This window comes from Pleurodeles waltl, chromosome 2_1 (assembly GCF_031143425.1).
Source record: "Pleurodeles waltl isolate 20211129_DDA chromosome 2_1, aPleWal1.hap1.20221129, whole genome shotgun sequence".
Lineage (NCBI taxonomy): Eukaryota > Metazoa > Chordata > Amphibia > Caudata > Salamandridae > Pleurodeles > Pleurodeles waltl.
This window is the reverse complement of record NC_090438.1, coordinates 213,458,427-213,481,062: the sequence shown is the minus strand read 5'-3', so window position 1 is coordinate 213,481,062 and position 22,636 is coordinate 213,458,427.

Sequence of the window (22,636 nt, the reverse complement as noted above, 5' to 3'; positions counted from 1 at the left end):
GCGGCTTTCTTCACCTAAAAGGGGAAAGATTGATGTAGGCTCACCAAAGCCACCCCAGGGGGATAGAAAGACTGCTGCTTCTGTTCTAGTATGGCCTGATGTCTAGGCCTGCCAAACCCACCCCTTTCTTTTTTGCCAGATTTGTATGTGCTTTGTAGGGGACTTTCAGCCCTCCTGGGTACAATCTGGTGGGTACACACACCCTATCAGCACCCTGGGGCAATGGCAACTGTTGTGCCTGGGGATTGGTGGGGGCAAAGGCCCTTGCTCCATGGAGCTACTTCCCTGCAAGAGTATTTCCCTGGTATTTAGTGGAGTTGACACTTGCTTGGGGATTTTGTGCCTGTTGCATGCACCATGCTGGGATCCCCTAAGGAGAGACAGTGCTGGAATTCTTTCCAGAGCTGCCTCTCCACAGAGATCTGAGTGGAAGCAGAGTAAAACACAAAAGCAGTCCAAACCATTAGCAAGGTCCGCTTTTATTTTTGCATTTCGTTTGTGTCTGCTGATTCATCAGGGTGCATTTATGTTTTTTGACACCTCCTGTGCTTTAAGTATAAAAAAGGTTTCGTAAGGCTACATTTCACGTGATACCAAAATGGTAAAAGGGGAACATTAGTAACGTATCCATCCACTGGTATCCTATCTCTACACAATGTCCTCCTCTGTCAGCTCTATCCTGACCAAAGTGAAAGTACATTGGTGTCTCTGAACTCTGTTACATCAAATTAACCTGCTTGGTAATTCTCCCTTGGGGATCAATCATGGCTTGTGACGCAGAAGGGGTGGGGCGGCACGTGGGGGGATTGAGGGGGAATTAAATTAAAAATAACAAAATTATTTTAAAAAACACTTACCTCCTCCGCTGAGCACTGCTCCATCTGCTCCTCCCACTCCTCTCAGTCACAGGCTCCGAGCCCTCCCTGCGCCACTGCTGTGCTGCACAGAGCAGCGTCAGGATTGGCTGGGAGCCTGTGCAAGCTCTCTCCAGCCCACCAACTGTGTTGCTGGTCTGTAGAGAGCACTGTGCACATGTGTGTTTGACCGGCCAAACACACATGTGCTCTGAGGGGGGGTGCTGAGCATTCCCCCTCATTGCTTGTCACCCCATGGCCTGCCCCTTCCCCCCCAAAACGATAATAAACATGGTTTATTATCGTTTTTGAGGGAAAGGTTTGCAACTGCCACTGGTGGTGGTGGGGTGACACACTTCCACCCTTATGGAGGAGCTGCCCTTGTTGGGGATGTCATTAATGCCACAAAGGACCTGGGCTGACCTTTATTGTCATCAGCCTTTTTCAGCCAAGAGTTTTCTCAAAACATGAACATAAGGTGCAACTAACGTGTCGGTCCTTGTATGCCCAGTCCTGAAAAGATGAGAAATCTTTTATTAATTTATGGCTCTCAAATTTGTATAGACTTGCGACGGATAGGATATATGTTGGCGGTCCGGAAAAAAATATTGTTCCTAAGAGCCTATACATGTGTGATTCATTTCCACTTTTCTGACCTCTTCTCTGAGCTGTCAAAGGTGTTGCAAAAAAGTCATTATAGTTTTCCATTGGAAGACAGCCAAGCAGCAGCTGTTAGTAAACCAACTTGTTCAAACTGGTGTAAGAAAGGTGGTACCGACGAAATAGACATTCATGTGACATTGATGTTTGTCAATATGTTTTTTCATATTTAGTAAAATGTTACTAAAGTACAGCTTCTAGGAACTGCCAAGTCAAAGTTGCAGGAAGGTTTTTTTTGCATGACAGTCCTATACAGTAGTGTTGTTGTAGTTTATCACAGGACTGGGTACACGTGCAAGAAGTTACAAATTGAGGCCCATATTTACAAGCAGTCTGTGCTGCCGGTTCATCACTATTTGTGAGGCACCAGAGGTGCAGACTGCACACCCATGTCTATAAGGCCACTCAAAGCCATGTTGCGTGGCTTTACATGGCCTTATAGATATGGAGTAAGGCAACACAGTGCAAGTCACTGAGTTGCGTTACTTTGTGCCAGGAAGCATTTCCATGGATGCTATGTGGGTGTTCCCATGCAAGACCCAAGGACTTTGATGCATTCACAGATTTGCAAGGTTTTGAAATGGAAAGAGGGAAATCGCCTCCATTGATTGTTTTTTGTGCAGGAATGTGTCCCTTGCTGCACAAAAACAATCATTCCCACAACACAAGCACCCTCGCACCATGGTTCAAAGGTGCCTGCGTTGGCGCATGGCAGCAAATTGTGTGCCAGCCCAGGGGTAGAGGGCAGAAATGTGCTGTATCTTGTAGATATAGTGCATTTCTGCCATTTCCCAGTGGGGCAGTGTAGCGTGGCAATGCAGGGGCCTTGTAAATATCCCCCTGAATGTTTAAGTCTGGATGATATGTAGCTAGGCCTAGTTGCTACAGGGCACAATTATTAGTAACTTACTTTAGGTCAGATTTAATACTTAATTGCAAGGTACTGACTCATGAGACATTTCAATAGGGTGACCTGGTCCCATGTACCCCATTACTAGTTTTTAGCCTGTGACTTTGGGCCCCATATATGGGTATTGAAAGCCTTATTGAGAACCACTTGGGAGTATATGACTTTTATGTGACATGTGCAGTTTGAAAGAACTGACATTGAACTATTTCAATTATACCAAATGTAACCATGTTTTTTGAAGAAAATGCATACATTGAGAGCTGCTTATTAGCCTCTCGCTGTCCAGATAATAAAATTCCTGAAATCCAGGTCTACAAAGAGAAGAAAAATCTGGGAAGAATATATGAAGCCTGAGAGATACCTTTGGTGAATGCATTCTGGGTATGTAGTATCTGTGTACACAGAAGGATGCCACATGGATTGGATTCCAGCAAAACAGCATTAGAGAGTTTAAATACAAGTATTGTGCGCATTATATAATGCTCGCTGCCAATGGGCACAACTTGATTTAGCTATAAATAGCCAGTTTTAGTATATACCCAACTAAATTACAATTATGTGTTTGGCTTTAGGAAGGAAAAAGTGTAATGCTCCCAGGCAGGATGAAACACTTCGGTCTCACGCTGAGCGTATACCTTAGCAGCAGGCACTGAGCTCACCGAGCTAGGTTACCAACAACTATAACACTTGAGGAATGTTCAAGTGTTAAAGTGCTGCTGAGAAAGTAAACATGTGTTGGGCATATGGGAAAAAGACTCAAAGAGACAATGGTGTATATGAGACTGCATGGCACCGATGTGTATCAAACAGTTGGAAGTATCAAGGGAGATGATAGTGGTTTTCTGGAGTGTGTAGCCTAAGGGGCATATTTATACTCTGTTTGCGCCAAATTTGAGTCCTTTTTTTTTTTTACACAAATTCGGCTCAAACTTAACTCCATGTTTATACTTTGGCGCTAGACTCGGCAAGCGCCAAATTAATGGAGTGAAAGTCATTTTTTTACCGTGGAAACCTACCTTGCGTTAATGACGTGCAAGGTAGGCGTTCCTGGGCAAAAATGACTCAAAGGCAATTGCGCCTTATTTATACTCCCGTACAGAAATGACGCACGGGAGGGCCTTAAAAAATGACTCTAAACCGGTTTAGAGCCATTTTTTAACACCTGGGTCAGGGCAGGCGTTAAGGGACCTGTGGGCTCATTTCCATGGTCTCTGACCGTGGAAGCAGTTCCCAGGTGCCCTTCCCTGCCCTCAGGGACACCACCTTCCACCCTCGCCCACCCATGGAGGACACCCATGGATGGGGGAGCCATATACAGTAAGTAGGGGTAAGTAGAGGTAAGTACTTTTTTTATGTAGAAGTGGCATGGTGGGCCTAACTTGGCCCCCCCTACATGCCACTGTGCCCAATGGCCAAGCCCTTGGGACAGAAGTCCCCTAGGCATGGCCATTGGGCAGGGGGGCATGACTCCTGTCTTTGCTAAGACAGGAGTCATTTCCATGGGGGTTGTGCGTCAAAAAATGTCGCTAGTCAGGTTAGAGCCAATATTTTTTACTCTAACCTGACTTGCACTATTCTTTGGCACACAACCCCCAGTCTTCCCTTCGCCTCCGCTGCCAGGTTACCGGCATTTATTTTTACACTAACAAGGCCGCTGCGCCGGCTACTGTCATTCCATAAATAAGGCGCCCGGCTGGGGCTTCGGAATGGAGGTAGCCCGCGTTAAACTTTTTGATGCAAATCCTAGTACAGATTTGTGCCAAAAATTATAAATATGGGCCTTAGACTTAAACTGACTGGCAAAAAAATGACGCGAATTAGGCGCAAACAGAGTATAAATATGCCCTTAAGTGTCCATAATCTCTGGGGCACTTTTGGAAACAGAGTTGAAACACAACTCAAGTCCAGCTGACAACCTGTGCAGCGTCAGGTCAGCATTCACCCATATCTTCCGCGATATTAATAATTTAAACTTGCTTCATAGTGTTTCATTCAGTCTTTCTGGGGCTTAAAATCATGTAATTAAGTGGTTGGTTTCATTACACAGTTTAATGGTGCTCAATGCCAATGGTCGAATTAAAGTTTGGGGACTGCAACTTTGCGGTTATGTAACTTGTAAAAACGGTAGTATTTCAACAAATAAATAACATATTGCATGCCAAGAAACACTTTTTTTTTCAAGAACTGCTCATCTAGATATTTGGAGGTTGCGTAAAATGCAACGTTTATGCAATATGGGATGCACAAACTTCGCCTTTGTTATACAACTACAGCAAATAACACGCAGCTCTTAATACCGTTTAAACAGTATTATTGGTTGACTAGTAGAAATTAAATCAGATCTCATATGTTGCTTGTTTTGCTAAGTAGTGAAAAATGTAAAACACTTTGTTCATAATTAGCGAGGTCTTGGAAAAGCATAGCTGATATATTCTATTTAATGGACCGTTTTATCTTTTTATACCGCACGCAGACTGCGATATAATTCTACATTAACGTTTTTAATAATAATGCACAATAAAAGTAGTTCATACATTATATCATGCGAATTACTTTAGGATTAGTTGGACCTATTTTTGGTCTGAAGCAACAATACGCTAAATATGAGTGAACATCTGTGTTGATCCAACCGTTTCACGTATCTGAATGAGGCATAACTCTTAGAAGAGACATGTTGTGCACCAATGACCAAGTTTCTACTCGTGCGCTCTGAAAACGTCTATTTCTACACACATATAGGCTTAATAGCTTCTGCTGCCAGCATATCATTCATTTCTATGGACATTGTAATAGAGTCCACTCTGTTCTGGAGCAGCATACATCACGTTTATAATTGTAATTACTAGATGGCACTTCTACATTAACATTTGTTCTGACTTTTAAGGGCAGAGAAAACATTTCAATAGGGTGGATGTTTCAAATGTGGATACAAGTTTCAGCTCAACATTGCATGAGTGCAATCTATATTATCTTGTTTTTACTTAGGTACACTTAAATGGATTTATAAATTATGTTATATGTACAGCAAGGTGTTCAAATGAATATGTATGCAGCAGCGGCCCGTCCATATGGGAAAAGGGTCATACCCGCTCACCTTTTTCAGGAGAAGAAGAGTGTCTCACTCCTTTTGTTCAGGTCAGGCAGCCAATAGCTAGACATCCACTGAATGTGCAGGTGCCTGGATGCCTGAGATGAACTTTTCTAGGCTCAGGATTTCACAGCCCGGTGGGTGAGACCACCCCAGCTGGCGAAAAGTGCCTCACAGCCCTCCCCCTTGTTACGAGTGAGAGCATCAGTGATTGCCTCAGATCCTGGCGGTCTTAAGCCCTGAAGTGCCCAGGGCCGTGTGCCAATTAGTGACACCTCGTCAAGGAATGGAGTGGGGTCAGCAAGTCTCACTGACCTCATCCTACTCTGTGACGAGTGAGGGACTGCTGCCTCGCCTCACTGGCTGACATAAGGTCAGCCAGTGAGAGAAGGCAGCAATTCCAACTCTCCTGGGAACTATGAGCCTTTCCTCTCCGGGAGCTGCAGGACAGGTGAGTTGTATATTTTTTCATGTTTGGTGCGTGCATGATTGCATGTATGCATAAATGTATGAATTTGTTGTGAGTGAGTTTGAACATTTGTGTGTATGTGCTCTTTGTGAAGGCATTGGTGTGAATGAGTGAGTGTATAAGTGTGCATGTGCAGCCTGACCTTCCCCCTCCCTGCCAAATTCACCAGCAGCCAATGAGTTTGTGCCTAGGTATTTGAAAGTAATTAAATTGGAGTGCATGCAGGTACACACAGGCATACCCAAGTGCATAAATGATATAGCAGATTTGTTCTCCATCTCAGGTAATATGACAGATCTCAGATACAGAAAAGGCTTAGAACAAGAGGTACCAACATTTAAAGCAATATATGGCCACAAGCAATCCTTCAATGGTGCTGCTACCATCAAAAGTAACATCATTTGCTTTGACTTAAGGAAGAAGTCTATGTTTTCTACCTACAGGAAGCATTTAAAAACCCTCTTTTCCAACCCTTCACAATATTTCCTGTGCTGTAATTGATTAATGTAATTAGTCATATTTCTACTCTTTCCATGATGCCTTGCAACTTTAACATCTTTTTTTATTTATCTCTGGTTTCTAATGTTTTTAAATTTGGTTTAATATTATCTTAAAAAATAGGTTGCATGTACGGTGGTGTCTTACAATATGGTCTGGCCCTGCATTATGTAAAGTTTGCGCTGTCCCTATTTCTGTAACAGAGCATCTTTGACTAGGTATGCTGGGCTGAAACAGAGACAGTGTGCCCAATTACGGATGATGCTCTGCCCTTAGTGCTGGCTGTTTGAAATAGCTGCTCTGTCGTTCAAGGTGCGTGCAACTCCTACTCTTCTTTACAAATGAGGACCGCTGTTTGCAGGTACAGTGAGTGATTCCACCTGTATGCAGAGGGATGTCTATGGGGTGCATAGGACAGCCTCCTGCAAAAGAAGGAATGTAATCTTAGACAGGATAATATGTATGTCAGTGCTATTTGTACTACATAAGAAGCCACACAAGTGTCTGTAGCCCTTCTGTAATTACAAAGTGCACTGGGGAGACCGAAAGCAGGTGATGAGCCCCTGGCCCCTCCTAAGTTGTACTGCATAAAGCTGTGAAATAAGTATTAAACTAAAAATACCATCAGAATTATGATGATGAATGTGCAAAAAGGGTGAATCCAAAAGGGACTTTCAAGGAACATCCACTGTTATGTTATGCTATCAGAATATCAATGCCAGAGTATCCTCAGACATAACATCTTGTCCTAAATAATATTCATAAATATTGACCCGTTAGACTTACCGATCTACTCTTAGTGGAATGATATAATCGTAAACAATATTGAAGGTGCAATATTTATGTCAGAAAATATTTCTTAGAAATATACCCTGACATGCAACGCATGGCTACAGTTGAATTGAATCTACAAGTTTAACAGTAATCATGAGGTAGTGCTGCAGCATCAGCACTGCAAGATTTAGTATGTAGGATAGGTCTTTTATAGTCGTCAGTATGTTTAAGAGAACACATTTTTTAATCAGTTAATGGTGTACTTCAATTGGTAGTAAATTGACTACCATAATTCTCTCACTCTTATGTAGGCCTATGCCTTTAGAGAACCATATTTGTACCTACTGCAAAACAATATCTGTTTTCAAAAATAAGTTTCAGTCTGATGTTTTCTAGAAATTACCCCCCAAACACAGCACGAAAAAAGGTGGCGGTAACAATACTGGCAACCGGAATGCTCCTTCCTGTCTCCACTGCAGGACTCCCCAACCCTCCCCTCCAAGTAGGACCCTCTTCCCACCTCCAACCCCATCAGAAGCCCCCCAAGCAGTGACACCCCCACTTCCTGATCCCCATTCTGAATCCCCCTCTGGATCTCGATTCTGAACCCCCACTCCCACTGATCCCCATTCAAACCCCCCATCCCCCAGATCCTCATTCCGAACCTTCTCCCCCGATCCTCAGTTTGAACCCCCCACCCCCGTACATCCATGCAGGCACATATCACACATACATACATACACGCACACAGACACACACACGCACTCACACACACATGCACACACGGCCAAGACACCCCCTCGCCCCGCATACACGCATACACGCATTCACACACGTACACATACACTTGCATACAGACGCACACAAACAGACACAACACCCCTAACCCCCCATTCACACAAACACACTCCCCCATTCACGCACACAACACTCAACACCCCCTTCCCTCCCTGTCGGTCGATCACCTTACCTGGTGGTCTCGGTGGGCATCTGGGAGGGAACGTGGTCCATGGCGCTTGCTCCGCCACCAGCGCCCCACCAACACAACACCGCCACGCCTATTATTAAGTCGTAATAGGTGTTGGCTGAGTTGTGTTGATGTGGTGGTGCCAGCGGAGCAACCTCCACTGCACTGCCAACTGCCAGTATGGCTTCTGGCGCTCTCTGACCCAATTTATGGCGGTGAGCCAACAGTCGTCTAAATATGGCAGTCTGATGATCTGGTGATCTTTTGGCTGGGAGGACTTCGGCGGTCTACATTGTAGACCGCTGAAGTCATATTGAGAGCCTTTGTCAACTTGTTCTAAAACTTTTACACTCGGTGTCCTATCATTAAAACATATGCAGATTAGGTTATCCACTCTGCCCACAAGCCACCCTATGCCATGTAGAGCAGTAGTATCCAGAGGTTTGACACAGTGTTGCCGAGCTGAAAGGGATTTGTTTTGACTTATACTGGGTGCTCCCTTGTGTCTGGACAAAACTAAACCTCTCTGATGAGCTCTAATGAGAGCGAAACACGTGTCAGGGGTTGCTTTTACTCATTCCAGGTTGGCTTGGATGGTATTTTACCAGTCCAAAGCTGTAATACTGTGCCTGGAGTGGTAAATGGCTTTTGTCATTTTACAGCTCGGCAAGGTTGACACTGTGTCAAACCTATGCTTAAAGACTTTGCTGTACAAATGGCAAAAGACTTTGTCACTATCTAGGTCGGCGTGGATAGCACTGTGCTGAACCAATGCTTAAAAACTTTGCTAGATAAACAGACATTTGAGGTGAGCAAATCTAGAGTGTCGCTGGTGTTGCAGGGTGCTCCTTACTAGAGCTGCTCTCCACCTAAACTTGGGAACTACCCAGAGTTCTCTATTCTCTTTTTTTGCATATATATATATATATATATATATATATATATATATATATATATATATATATATGTGCAAAAAAAATGCAAAAAAGAAGAGAGAACTCTGGGTAGTTCCCAAGATTAGGTGGAGAACTATATATATAATAGTGTGGGAGTTAACTGTTGTAAATTAAACTTACTATATGCTAGTTGAGTACCCTAGATTTGGGCGAAATAATAATCTAAGTCAGAAATGTGTCTAAAGAATGCGTGTGCAATGAGCATTAACATGGGGTGTGAGCACTTATTATTTAGTGTATTAGCATGACCACATACCACACAATGATACTGCTGGTGGTATTCTGATAGCTCCTTCATTGTACAAACGTGTACAATTTACAGCTACCTAACATATTGGGTTTACCTGAGGCCCTTACTACAATGTCCTCGTAATCAGCTTTTAAGATTATTTTAATCAAATGATTTGGACACAACTTAATCATCATTTGTAAACTTTTGCCAGGGGACATTTCAGTATTACAGACACACACTACCAACTAGGAATCATTTTAGTGGCTTAGTTGTTACTGATATTATTATTTAGTTTTGAAACTCAAAAATAAATCTTGGCAAATGAACAACACTGCTTTTTCAGCGGTGCATTAGCAATATTAGATGTGTACTCAATTTATGAGAGACGCTGAATTAAATTTGTCTGGTATGTGCCTCCTTACCTTTTTCATGGATAATGTTGTTAAACTGTTTTTTTGTAGCAACACATGTATAATTCAGCTGTTTCTAGAGTCTCATCTTTTCATTTTATGTGCATCCCATCATTGCTTAACACATGTTGAAAATGTTTTACTACCCCAACTATTGTATAACTTAAATAAATAGATAATAAACTGTTTCTATAATTAACATTACATTATCTAAATAATTAACAATTAAAAACGAATTACCAACAATACATGCAATTGTTTTATAACTTTAGTAAATTCCTACCGTGTAGCCCAAAAAACCCAACATCCTGCTACTAAAAAATATCTTACTAAAACTGCTAATAAATGTTTTTTTAAATTAAAATGTAAACCATAATATAACACGAAAATATTTGGCCTGATTCTTAATCAATGAAACAAATATTTCCTAATGAAAAAGAAATCAATAATAAATTAAACATCTATATTATTTAAATATCTTCCCTTCTGTTTCTTTGCAAACCTAACAAATCAATACACAACTTTAAATCACTGTTAACATAAAAATAAGGAATTAAATCACTTGAAATTATGAACAATATTTGTAAAAATGTATAACAATTATACACACAATACTAACAACTACAATTAATATAATAACTAAAATGCATCAAGATAATGAAAAAAACGATATTCAACTACATCATCGAAAATGATATTAAAAACAACAATAGTTTTAAAAACAACATTCTTCACAACGGTATTCTAGGCCACGATATTTTTGCATCACAATATTTGTTCGTATTTTTTTAGTTCAGATATATTTCGAAGAAATATTTTGTCCAAATTCTGAAAAAACAGTTCCAGGAATCAAGGACTCACCAAGCTTTCTAGATGCCTTTATCTTCGAATGGGTATGGAGGGTGATGTGCAAGGTCACAAAAGTACGAGCAATCCGGTTTTGATTCTTCTATGAGCTTTGAAATATGAGAGCGCAGGCTCGGACAATGACACAGCACTGAAAAGAAAGCACAAGTTATTGAAAGGCAGATGAATTGTGCCCGAAAGAGCGCAGAGTACTAGTTGTATGGTGAAAATCCTAAGATTTTACTTTGACTTTAAACTGGCCAACAACTGGAAAACTCGGTCTTCCTTCTCTGTAGAGAACAGCAGACACCCGGTAGATACAATCTTTCATTTATCGCATGTGCACGTACCACTACTGTATATATACTAAAGCAGAAGCCACTTCAAAATGTACCCTGTCTGTAATGCTGGCTACAGCATGAACGCTGATGCTGCGTTGCATGCTGCAATAAGGGACCAGACACGTTGCTGCAGTGGCAACAAAAAACTGAAGAGCATCAGCTTTTCCTCTAATTTATAAACTTTTCACATGGCCCCGTAAACACACCCCTGTTTCTGGGTGACCACAACAGCAGCGGTGCGAGTCACTAGAACCGCACCGTCCATTGCATCCCTCCCCAACTAGATTCACACATCCCCACCTTATGCCATGCACACAAAGTTCCGGAGTCTGCGGCTGAGAGCGAAAACCATCCTGCTGATTCACCGGACAAGTGGCCATAGGAGACAGGGAAGGGACTTGAACACTCATCACCACCGGGGCCTCTGAGCACCTGGATCTCTCTCTTTTGCTCACCTGCCACTCCATTGATCAGCCATCAGCCAACGGTCCTTCACTAGGTTCCTCAAACATGGCTTTTCGAAACCATCAAATATTTCTGGTCACTTTATCACCTCCCTTCTCCGCGGTCACCATAGTGCCCGATATCTTGGTGACAGTCCAGACACCAAGTTCATACAGCGTGCGGAATTTCCAGCCAGGACACCTATCCCGGACAATCACTTGATCACCTACCCTGACCTCTCACCAGGCAGGACACCAAGTACGGATGGCAAGTTCATTCACTACCTTCCTTTTGGACTGGGTTCAATCCGGATGGTATAGTATCGGCCTCCACACCGGGGGAGTAGGGACAGAGACTCGCCTCACTCCCACCAACATCAGTGACCAGAGAGGGTGATTCGTGGTGCAGTGAGGAGTCCCCCTGTACTCCTGTAGGAATCTGTGAAGGCTTAATTCCGGGTCTGTGTTTTCCAAAGTGGCAATACGAAGCAATTTATTGAGAGTGCGCATAAAACACTCAACCTCACCATTCGCCTGTGGCCACTGTGGCATAATCCTTCTGATGCCCAGGACTTTCAGTAGTTCTTGAAACTTAGTACCATGGAATGGAGGTCCATTGTTGGTTCGCATCTTTTGTGGGATACCAAACATTGCAAATGTCTTCTCCAGTGCGGGCCCCACTTTGGTGAATGATGTGGGGTCAATCAACTCCACCCCCAGATACTTGGAATAGCTGTCAACGATGACTAGGTTTGTCCTCCCATCTGGGAAACTTCCAAAATCCATGCTGATCTTGGACCACGGGGTGAGGCAAGGCTCTTCGGTAATGACTGGCGCTGGCACTTCGGGCGTGGTGATCTGCTGGCAAGCTGGGCATTGTTTCACACACTCCTCCACTCCTACCACAAGACCGGGAAACCATACCTTTTCCCTCATCCTGGCCTTCATTTTTGCAGTTCCTTGATGCCCTCCATGGGCCAACAGGATCACTTGCGGTTGTAGTGATGTAGGGATCACCAGCCAGTGCCCTCTCAGAAGGAGTCCTTCAGGAGTCAGACTGAGTTCATGTCTTATCGTCCACAACCTTACTAGCCTTTCATGTTCAGCCTTCGCCCAGTGATGGGGCTTTTGAGGAACTCGTGCCATGACCCCTACTTCAGGGCCTGTTTTGCTCTCAGCAGAGTGCCATCTTCACTTGTGGCCTCAGCAATTTCTTCCAGGTTCATTGTCTTGGGACAACAGTGGTGGGCCAGCGCCTGGATTATCTCATCACCTGGTTGTTGACAGGGGCCAGTTCCCACAGGTGCTGTGACAGAAAGTCAGTGGGGTTCTTGGCACTTCCAGCCCATGGTGTTGAAATTGGATGGCCCATCCCTCAATCTAAGGGGGTGGGTGGAGTGCAGTCCCCTTGAGCAATGGAATGAGTGGCTGATGATCGGTGATTACCCAAAATGGTCTGCCCTGCAAGTACAGATGAAAATGGCCACATGTCCACTTGATGGCCAGTGCTTTCTGCTCAATTTGGGAGTAGCGTTGCTCCGTCAGGGTGAGTGCCTTACTGGCATATGCAAGGGGGGCCTTCGGCCTGGTTCAGCTTTCTCCATCAACGCAGCGCCCAGTCCCACTGGGCTGGCATCTACCACTAATTCCGACTTCCTGGTAGGGTGGAAGTAGGCCATGGTTGTCTGGCACAGAAGGGCCTCCTTCAGCGCTGGAAGTGCTTGCTCTTCTCGATCCTCCCACACCCAGGCAGACTCAGCCTTCGTGAGGGCTCGGAGAGGCTCAGAGATGGTAGCCAGCTGCGGAATGAAACAACCACAATACGTCACCATTCCAAGGAAGCTCCTCACAGCTGTCACCGTCTGTGGGGAGAGGGCCTGCTTGATTGCCAGAGACTTCCAGGGGTCTACCTGAATACCGTCCTGGTTGAACACGTACTCAAAGAAATCATTGGACTTTTGGAAGAATGAACACTTTTTCTGGTTGAGAGTAAGCCCATGTTCTGATAGCCGCTGGAGGGTGGCTTGCAAAAGACAGTGGTGCTGTTCGACCATGACGGAGTGTATCCGGATGTCATCACTTACATTCATGACACCCGGCAGCCACAACAGAGTTTGGTGGATAGCGTCTTGGAAAACCTCAGCTGCTGAGGATATGACAAAGCTTAGTCTTTTATACCTCCTTAGCCCAAGGTGTGTTGAAAACGTTGTTATATACCTTCTTTCTTCAGCCAGGTTGAGCTTGTGGTATCCTGCATTCAATTCCAGCTCTGAGAACCATTTGGACTCATTAAGATCCGCTATGATGTCCTCTGTTGTGGGAGTGATGTGTCTCTCCCTTTCGTATTGCCGTGTTAGGGATCTGCATGTCGATGCAGAGCCAAATCTTGCAGGGCTGCTTTGGCTTTTTGGCAATCACCATCAGTGACACCCAGGGTGTGGGCCAGACACTTTTTCAATAATCCCTTGTTCCTCGAGCTTAATTAGCTGCTGCTCCTCCGGCGGTCATAGATGAAATGGGACCTGCCTGTATCTCAAAGCGACAGGCTTCTCTGTCTTATCAATGTAAAGGTGGATCAGGGATGCCTTCAGACATCCTAGGCTCGTGAAGAGTTCCGGGAATTGTCAGAGTATTTTGTCTACATGGCACGTCCGTATGCTTCTCGCAAATGACACCAGTCCCAGCTCCACCGCACCGGAGTGTGTCCGCCTCTCTGTCCACATTGGGAAATGTGGTGTGGATGGTTTTGCCTTTGGCGAGGATGGTCACAGATTTTCGCCCTTTCAGGGGCAAGGGTGTGCGGCTCCCATACGTGTTTTTGAGGGCACCATCAGCAGGGGGACACTAAGGTGCTTATACTGCTGTAATTCCCATGATGTTCACCGACACCCCCGTGTCTATCAGGGCTTTGACTCTCGATCCCTCTACCTCCACTATACACGTGAGCTATGGATATCGGTGTCTCTTTAGGTCGCTGGTGAACGAGACGAGGAATGCTTCTTCTGCCTCTTCTTCCATCAAGGAGTCTTCCAGGGTGTTCTGGGGGGTTGGATCGCGGGTACCACCTGACGACGTGTCATCTGGGGATAGTTGCTTGATCGCCCTGGCGGGTGCCCTTTGTCCTTTCATTCTCCTCTCCCTTCCACTTCCTTTGCAGACTGCAGCAAAATGATTCATCCTCCCACAATTCGAGCAGGTTCCTCCTTGCACTGGGCAGTCCCTAGCATTGTGCTCTTCCCTTCCCCAGTAGTTGCAGCGCCCCTCTAATCTTGCTGTGACATACAGTGGCATCTTCTGTTTTGTTCACTGCATTTGCACAGCATCCACCAGTTCACCATTGGCCATTGGCGCTTTTTCTGGTGTTTGCACCATTGCCAAATCTATATCAGCAGCCCTGGCTGTTGATAAGTCATGAGACTTCGCCATGATGAGTATCTCGTCAAGGCTGATATTTGGCTGTCGCAGTATCAGGCCCCTGAGCGTCTTTTATGTGTACCCTTATATTATCAGCACCCTTATTTCCTTCGGTTGGTTGTCTTCCATGCATGTGCTTGCCTGCTCCCTCAGCTGGGCATAGAACTGGTTGATTGACTCCCCTTCCCTTTGGTGCGCTTGGCAAAGCTTGAACCTTTTGAAGTCTGGGTTCAGCTGCAGATCAAAATGTGCATTCAGGGCCCTCACTGATGCGTCGTAGTCATCCATGTTGCCTGTGTTTGAAAGATGTTGATATTGAAATAGTTTGTAGACCTCATCCCCGCAAAATGAAGGAACAGGGACCTCTTCACAGCTCCGTCCCTCTCACGGGTGGCCACAAAATAGTTTTCTAGTCGACCGACCCATACCTTCCATAACGGTGAGGTTGTGGCTCGGTCTGCAAGCTCGCTGAACAGGCGGGAGTGCCCCCACCATGGAATGCTGCCATGGCAGGTGAAGAGCTGGCGCCGAGTCCTCTGTAATGGTGCTGTCCAGGGCTGCCCTGTGATCCCTCTTGAGTGTCTTTGTTGTTTCGTCGATGAACTGTGCACCTCCGTCGTCTGTGGGCACTCCACCGGCTCTCCATTTAGGTTTTTGTTTTTTATCTGCCTCCCTACAGGTCCTTCATATTCCCTGACCTGCCCTTAGCTGTAATTTCCCAGGTGTCTGTCCCTTCCACCTAACTTACTGGATGCAGGCCCTCTTGCAAGGGAAGAAGAAAAAAAAAACTTTCTCAGGCTCCACGTTGCTCCCTCTCTCTACATGGTGGCCTGTCAGAGGGACCAGACTCGTTGCTGCAGTGGCGCCAAAAAACGGAAGAGCGTCCTCTCATCCTCCTATTTATTAACTTTTCGCGCGGCCCCGGAAACATCCTTGTTTCTGGGTGACCGAGACAACAGCGGTGCAAGCCACTAGACCCGCACCATCCATTACAATGCCTACCTATGGTGCCGAAAGGATTGGGAGTCACAACACGCAGCAATTAACAATGCATTAGAGCAAAAACAGAAAAAAGAATCACGCTATGCACACATTTAAAAAACACAAAATATCACACCTGCCAACAAAGAAAGGTTTATATGAAATACAGCGGCATGAGTTCATTTAATTTCCATTATACAAAATACTGTCTTACGTGGTCATTTTACTGTGCACAATCTACCGATTTAAAAAGTACAAACAACACTAAAAAAGTGATGTAGAGAACCATACAAAATACACATTCTTTCAGAAGTCATAATCGCTATTACAGTACATTGTCAAACTTGTACGAATTGAAATTTAAAATGTAAAAAACTTTGCATCCTATTTGGGATTTCTGTAAAAAAGCATAAGCATGGAAGGCTTAGACATGCAAATCTAATTCTAAAGTAAAATACTATTACAGTTATAAATTAACTGTAAGTATAGCTTTTGGCTGCAGTAAGTGACTCCCTCACCTTGCTTCATTACCTGTGCTCGCACAGGTACACAGAAAGCGAACAACGGGCCAGATGTGCAAAGCATTTTTCAAGTCCGAAAATGCTTTTTCCAATGTACAAAAGGCAAAATGTGATTTGGTAACTTGGAAGGGGTGTGTTTAGGGCTTCCAAATACTGAATCAATATGGTATGTGTTACTGTTTTGTGACCGAACTCTGGTCGTAAAACAGTAATACTTTACCACCAGTTTCAAACAAGTGGTAACTCAGGCTAATCCCACAGACCACTGCCTACTTTAAAAAAATAAAACTGCAAAGTTTTCTTTTTTCTTTTTAAACGCACCCGGTTTTCCTTAAAGGAAAACTGGGAGCATTTAAAAACAAAAGATTGCTGTTTTAAAAAGCAATTTCAGACATGGTGGACTGCTGAACCCGGCAGGCCACCGCCCTGTGATGGCTGTGATTCCTATCAGGTCGCAAATCGTGACCTACCTCATTAATATTTGCCGACAAGGAATAGCTAATGAAACTTTAAGGAGTTTCATACATTAGGAATTTCCTAATTGCAATTTAGACAGAAGCGCAATTAGGAAATTGGTATTCCTAATGTTAGTACGTCTAGCACAAGGTATGTTGCACCTTATTCTTGGTGTGTTGGTTCACTGCAAATTGGCTGATGTGAATAAATCATATCTTTCAATTAAAAGAGGCAGTTCGTTATCATTTCAGGATGCCCTTTACTACACTGGCAAACCGCACAATGTTAAACATAGGTGTAAGGGAGAGTGCGTGGTGGGAGGGACATGTACATTACTCTGGAAGCAAAATGTAGTTGAATGCGTAATGCACAAAGAGAGCGCCAGTGATGGGTATGCCAGTATAAATTCCAGCATACTGTATATTTGGCACCCTAAGTGTGGTGAGCCCAATGCGCCCTACCACAGCCATGTTCGGGGCTGGGTTGGCCTTTCAGGCTAACCTGGAATCCCCTGGGTGCCTGAGTGGGTAAGGGAGGACTGTGTTTGGCTCACATTGGCTCCCAGACCATGGGTTTTTAGCACATTGTAGTTCGCATGGGTGTTGCGCCACAACAGCGGTGCTAAGGCTCAAGGGAACTCTCAAGTTGTGCAGCGGGAACATGTGACCTTAGTTCAGGCTGTGCTGAGACTGCACAACTCTACTGCAGAACTCACCAATAGCTTTGTTTTTTGATAAAGAACTTTTATTGATTTTTGCAAAAGAAAGAAAACCATGATACAAATGTCAAAACACGATGCCAACGGGCACCCAACATTGGTCGAACCGGGGATCCCAGACAGCACTAATATTAGAGATGACATGTTATTCAGGTGCCTATTGCGGTCTCCCATTTCCCCCATATCCTATTGTATTTATTCGGACATCCTCTAGCCTCATATACAAGTTTTTCACTCTGTGCGCACCAATCCACTCCCCGTCTCCATTTAGCCAGTGATGAGGCACTCTTGGCCTTCCAGTTTGCCACTATATCCCTCTTAGCGACTAAGCACGCCACCCCGAGGAAGATTCGATCCGGTCTCCTTAGCTCGGTGTCACCCATGATCCCAAGAAGGAGGGGCAGAGGCTCCCTCTCTATATTCTCCTGCAACACCTCAGAAACCTCCCCCAAGACAGCTCCCCAATAGGCTACCATGGCCGGGCAGGTCCATACCATGTGGAAGAAGTCGGCTGTGGGATTTCTGCAGCGGGGGCACTCCGCAGTGGGGCGGAGGCCCGCTCTGTGTAGTTTGTCGGGTGTGAGGTATGCTGTGTGCAAAAAATAAGTTTGTATCAGTCTAAGACGGGTAGCAATTGCCAGGGCACGCGGGGCCATTAGCGCCTCACCCCATTCCATCTCTTCCATGGGGCCCACTCACCCCTCCCATCTCTGGCGAAGCACCCCCAGGGAACCCGAGGTGCCGGAGACCAGGGTGCGATATATCTGGGAAACACCTCCCTTGCCCAGGCCCCCCATCAATGCCTTGGCCTCCATAAGGGGTGCACTCGGGTATGGTTTCTCCCACTCGGATATGTACTGATAAAGCATGTCGGAGCTGGAGGTATCTGTGGAACTGTGTCTTATTTAATGAAAAGTTTTTCTGGAGATCTTCGAAGGATTGTATGTGTGACCCGTTCCAGACATCGCCTAGTGTGGAGATGCCAATGTTATCCCAATTCTGAAACCCCTCCAGGCCCGCCACCTCCACCAATTGCCTCCCCTGCCACAATGGGGTCTGTTGGGTAAGTCGTCCCCACCACCCTGTCGATTTTTGAGCCGTCCGCCATCCCTGCAGAACCACCTTGGTCACGTCCGGGATGTCTCGAGAGATCGGACCTCCATAGAGGGTGTCCCAAATCTGTGGGTACCCCATCGTTTGGAGCTCCAGTCGTTATGCCGGATCTGTCCACCCACCCCCCATCCAGTCATTAATTACAAGTACTTGTGACGCGAGGTGGTAGTAATGGATATTGGACATGCCCAAACCTCCATCATACACATCTCTCTGGCAGGTTTTGAGTGCTAACCGTGAACGGGCTCCGCTCCATATAAATTGGCCTGCCAATGAGTCCATTTCCCCAAACCATTTCCTAGGAATGGGATGGGGAAAATTTTGCAGGAGATAGAGGAGCCTAGGAAGGATCATCATCTTGTAGAGCGCTATTCTACCAAGCAGGTTAAGAGGGAGTGTCCTCCAGTGTAGAAGATCACTTCTAATTTTCCTGGTTAACGGTGTAACATTAAGTTCCCATGTCAACTCGGGGAGAAGTGAAATAAATATTCCCAGGTATTTAAAGCTGTTTCTTCGTACTGGAATATTCCGCTGCCAGTCCACACAATCTCCGGAGCGGTGTAGGGGGACCAACAGAGACTTGGCGGGATTCAGGATCAGCCCCGAGGCTTCTGCGAAAAGGCTCAGGATCTCTAGCACGCGGGGGCCACTTTTAGCCGGGTTGGAGATATATAGGAGGACATCATCTGCGTATAGCGCCACACGGTCCTCTGCGCAAGCGGGCCAGGACCAGCCTTCGATCAGGGGATCTCCTCGCAGCAGTATCGCAAGAGGCTCTATCATTAATGCGAAGAGCAATGGGGATAGCGGGCAACCCTGCCGGGTTCCGCGGCCAATAGGGAACGGGTCGGAGACCACTCCATTCACCCGGACTCGAGCTGTCGGTTTGGAATACAGGAGTCTCACTAGGCCTCGGAATTTGGGGCCGAGCCCATTTTTCTGCAGGACCAATTCAAGGTAGGACCAATCCACTGTGTCAAAGGCTTTTTCAAAGTCCAGTAAGAGTAATGCCAAGGGTGTGTGTGACAGAGTCCTGCGATGTGCCAGAGCCAGATGCAGCCGCCTAATGCAGTGCCTGGTGCTACGAGTGGGCATAAAGCCACATTGATCAGGGTGCACTAGTGTGGGCATTATCTCTTTCAATCTAGAGGCCAAGGTCGAGGAAAGCACTTTGATCTCAATATTCAGAAGTGAGATGGGTCGGTATGCCGAACAATGCCGCGATGGGGGTTGGGTTTTTGGTATCACAACTATCGTAGCTTGGTCAATCTCGGTGGGAAATCGGCCTAGTTTCTCGGCTTCTCCATACATATTGAGTAAGTGGGGACCCAATATATCACTGCATTTGTTATATAGCTCTGCCGGGAGTCCGTCAGGGCCTCGGGTCTTGCCCGATGCCAGGCCGGAAATTGCACTGGTGATCTCTGCAAGGCTAATAGTTTCATCCAGTCTATCTCTTGCCTCCAGGGAGATCCTGGGGAGAGTGACATCATTCAAGAGGGGGGTCTCTTTCTCAATGGCAGGGCGGGGTGCATTGCATAGAGGCGGGCATAGTACGAGGCAAAGCTTTGTGCAATTTCAGCAGGTGTCCTGGAGAGGGAGCCCGAGGGTTCTAAAATCTCAGGTATAACCCTGCCGGCCAGAGTGCGAGCGGCCAGCCAGTGCAGGAGCTTCCCATTTTTATCCCCCCAGCCATATACTGTATACGGGCTACCGAAGCTCTCCAAATGCACATAGCCGAGTCTAGCATTATGTGTTTAATTTCTTCTCTAACCATAGTCAGCTGCCTCAGGGCAGTGGCAGACGAAGAGGTCGTTTGTTGGCGTTCCAGTCTCAGGGCCCTAGCCTCCAGGTCAGAGATCTGGGAGTTCCTGTCTCGCTCGCGGGAGCGGAGAAGGTGCTTGGCATGCCCTCTAAGGGTAGCCTTACAGGCGGCCCATAATGTTCCCGGGGACCGGACCGACCCCAGATTCAGATCAAAATATTGGGTTAGTTGATTTCTGATCTCCTGGGTGTAGTCTTTGTCTTGTAAGTACCATGTGTTTAGGCGCCATACCGGGCGTCTGGAGGGATCTGCTCCACCCAGGCGGACCCGCACTGGTGCGTGGTCTGAAACTCCCCGGGGAAGTATCTCTGTCCCTGTGACGCTTGAGAGGTCCAGAGCGGACATGAATACCAGATCTATTCTGGATTGCGTCCGGTGGGCGGCCGATGTGTGGGTGTACCGACGATCCCTAGGGTGCCAGGTTCTCCATACCTCGCAAAGGCCAAGGCTCTCGGTCCAACCAGTCAGAGCCGAAGCCCTGGCTAATCTACTGGCCGTGATCTCGCCGGATACATCCAAATCGGGATCGAGAACCGCGTTGCAGTCCCCTCCCAACAGGGTGGTCCCCTGGGGCAGTCCCACAACCACTCGGCGGAGCGAGTGCAAGAACGCATCAAGTCTCGTCGGGGGGGCATACGCAGATATAAAGTTTATCGGTGTTCCATGAAGAGTCCCCGTGGCCACTACAAATCTGCCCTGTGGGTCGACCTGCGTGGCTGTGATCACCACAGGCAGAGAGCGGTGAAGTAAGATGGCTACTCGTCTAGAGCCCCTGGAGAAGCCCGCGTGGTATACTCTGTCATATCCTCCACGCATGAGCATGGGGCACCTAGTCCCAAGGAGGTGAGTTTCCTGCAAGAGGACCACTGAGGGGGAGTACCTGCGGAGAGTGTTAAATACTGCTGACCTCTTAATCTTGTCCAACAGGCCATTTACGTTCCAGGAAAGGACCTGGGTTAATGAGTGCCAGGCATGAGTTGCGTAGGTGTTACATAGGGCTGAGTGTCAGGCTGTGGACCCAGGGGCGACCATTCCAAACATAACAATGAAATAATAAGAGACCTAACCAACTTATTCCTATTCCTATCTAAACTAACTTCAAAAACCACACCCCCCAACCACCCCCCTCCCCATACTCCCACCCCGGAAGCATCTGTCGCCCAAATAACTAACCAAAACCAGACAGCCAGCAGGACTGTCCTTGGGGTGAAGTGGTGGACCCCTCCATATAGTCGGATCAATTACAATTAGTGATAGCCTGCCAAGTCTCGGGTGTCATATAGTAGAGAGGCTTGACGCCTTCTGTAGTGACCCTTGTAAGGTCTGCATAGGTAAGTCTGACATCCCAAGTCTTTTGGACTCCCATCAGTGGGTGTCAAATGCATCATATTAACCGAGGGCCGGGGATTGGCTCAAGTTGTTGTCATCTATTGTTTGGCTTGAGGTCTGAGGCCCCGAGGGGTCCGCGTGTTTCCTCTCTGTTTGTGAGCCAAAGTCTCGGATTTCCTCATTATTTACCAAGGTGTTTGTGTCTTTCGGTCTCCCTCTCCGGGATCTGGTGCGCCTCCGGCTCCTCCGGGGGCCTCCCGGGGTGAGGGGACCAACCCGAGGGGCTCTCTCCGAGTGTCCCGAAGGCCCCCCTCGGGCTCCGACGCCCTCCTCCGTCAGCCAGTCCCAAGCCTCTTCAGGTGTTTCAAAAAAGTGCGCTCGCCCGGCCAGGAGGACCTTGAGCCGCGCGGGGAAGAGGAGCATGTATGAAAGTTGCATCGCTCTAAGTTTCTGCTTAATGTGTTCTTACGACCGGCGGCGGGTCTGGACCTCACGGTGTACTCTGGGAAAATTAGGATTTTATGGTTCTCCCATTGAAGATCTTCCAACCTCCTAGCCTCTTTAAGGATATTGTCTCTATCTTTGAAGTTGAAGAAGCGCGCAATCATTGGGCGTTTTGGGCCGGTGGTGGGGGGCGAGGAGCCAGTGCCCTGTGTGCTCTTTCGATCGCGAACCAGGGCGAAAGGGACTGCTCTGGTATCCAGGTTTTAATCCACTTCTCTAGGAACTCAGATGCCCTGCCATCTTCTATGCCCTCTGGGAATCCGATGAAATGCAGGTTATTGCGTCTTGACCGGTTTTCTGCATCTTCCGCACGGCGGTGAAGCTCGC